Here is a 2205-nt window from a genome sequence, read left to right as displayed (position 1 = left end):
GGAAGTTTCTGCCCACTTGGCCAGGCACCCAGTAGGGGGTGGGGGGTGGGCTAAGGTCCAGCCAAAGGGTGGAAACACTGTTTCACGCCGCTCCAAGTTCCACCTCCCCACTACCCCCTTGAGGCCAGGGCACTGGAAAGCCCGCCTCCCCGTCACGGACGAAGACCCCTTGCTGGGCAGTGGTTCCTAGCCATGGACAGTCATTGGCAGGGCAGGGCCTGGCGGGAATGGTTGTTCCCCTGGGAGGATTGGGCCTGCAGGGAGAACAGCCAAGTTCAGGCTGCCTCCTGCTCAGGTGCTGGCAAGGGCAGGCGGGGCCTGGAGGCCAGGTCAGATCTGCGCCTGAGTTCACCCAGGGACACCTTCTTTAACTAAGAGGTGGGCAGCAGGGGTTATGGGGCCTTTCCGGCCAGGCCAGGCTGCTGTGAGTCACCATCAAGGTGTGTGTCTCAGTGGCCACCCCTGCTCCATGCCCTCTGCCCACTCAGCATCATGCTCTGTCCTTGCAGTCCCTGGGAGGGACCAGTCCCTAAGGGCTGGTCCTTTGAGGTCCCAGCTTAATAGCTCTCCAACACTTGGTATAGTGGTTACTTGTTGGCTGCAATCCGCAGGGTTGGCAGTTCAAAACCCCCAGCAGCTCCGAGGGAGAAGAGTGGACTTTCTATTCCCGTAAATGGTCCTAGTCTCAGAGGTCCACAGGGTGTCACTATGAGTGGACATTGACTCGGTGGCGGGGAGTTTCCTTTGGTTTCGGGTTTACAGTTTGTTGTCAGGAATAGGTTGGACCAAATGACTTTGCCTGCCCTGTGCCGGAAGGCTCAGCCAGGGCACCAAGGCTTAGACGCAGAGCTGGGATGGGAACCGACCAACAGGCATCCAGTCCGAGCCCACCCTCCCGCCACTGCCTTGTAGGAGAGGGACAAGGGCAAGTCCTTGGTCCTTAGAGCCCAAGAACCTATCCCTCCCTCCAGGACTGACTCTAGTCTCAGGGCCTCCGAGGGAAAGAGGCAGGGCTGGGTCAGCACTGCCCAGTCCAGTTACTGGTGCCCCTTGTCAGCCAGACTCTGGGGCTCTGCTCCCTATCCTGTAGGCCCAGCCCTCAGCTCCAGTACCAGTCCCTCTGCACTAGCTGCCTTGGCAGCTGCTTGACCTGCCCTGTGGCTTGTCTCCCTGGGCAGTGGCCTGGGCTTAGACAGGGCCATCGAGGGCCTGTGTCTGTTCTTGAGCTAACTGAACAGGCGGCTGGAGGGTGGTGAAGTGTGAGGCCCATTACCCTAACAGCTCACCCTCCTGGGATCCAGGGCCTTAGTAAAAGAGGCAGGCAGGGACTCCATGAGGGGCCACCCAGCACTGAGGATCTTGTAGCCTCTTTCCAGCTGTTTGCAGCACCCTCTCCCTGCCCCCCAAATTAAAACAAACCAGTGATTGTTGAGCCATGGCCGACTCACGGCAACCCCCCCATACGCCTGAGGATAACTGTGCCCCACAGGGTGTCGACGATCGGCTTTAAGAAGGAGATCACCACGCCTTTCCTCCCAGACACCTTGGGGCGGCTGTGAACCTCCAACCTCTCATTCCCTTTTAGCCGCCCAGGGACTTGAGAACACTATCGTCCACTTCTGAGTGCAGATGGAGACGGAGGACCTAGGAGGTTGAACAGCCTGGCCAAGACCCCGAGCCAGGGGTGAGGAAAGGGTCCAGACCTTGTGTCCCCTCTCCTCAGTCCTTTGTTGCTCCAGGCTGGGGTCCTGGGAGCCCGCCCTGGGAGTCAGTCAGAGCCTCCGTCTCTGTTCTCCTGACCCTCACAGGTGCTGGGTGTCTGCTGACTTGGCGGAGGCCTCCCAGACAGGAAAGGACTGCCCGGCAGACCTGACTATTTTAGGGGCTCCAGAGGCCACAGCACTTCCTGCCGGGAGGTGGGGGCCCCCCAGGTCTGAGGAGGGTGACAGCAGGGAGTTTCACTTCTCTTGACAAGAGGCCAGCTTCCCCGTTTTGGTGGGTGTTTATAAGATGGGAGGGGGGCTGGGAGCCAGAACTGGAGCCCCATGCTCCATCCCACCTCGTGTGTGCCACTCGGTGCAGGGGCTCCCGGGGCACCGGCAGCGAGCACATGCTGGTGTGGGTGGAGCCTGCAGGCCCTGTGTACTGGCTGAGCTAGCTGCGGTGGCGGTGGTGAGCTTCCCAGGGCCTGAGGAATCCAAGCTG

Source organism: Echinops telfairi, unplaced genomic scaffold, assembly GCF_000313985.2.
Source record: "Echinops telfairi isolate 266 unplaced genomic scaffold, ASM31398v2 ScPeMD7_7417;HRSCAF=8455, whole genome shotgun sequence".
NCBI classification, from domain to species: Eukaryota; Metazoa; Chordata; class Mammalia; order Afrosoricida; family Tenrecidae; genus Echinops; species Echinops telfairi.
This window is presented reverse-complemented; position numbering follows the sequence as displayed.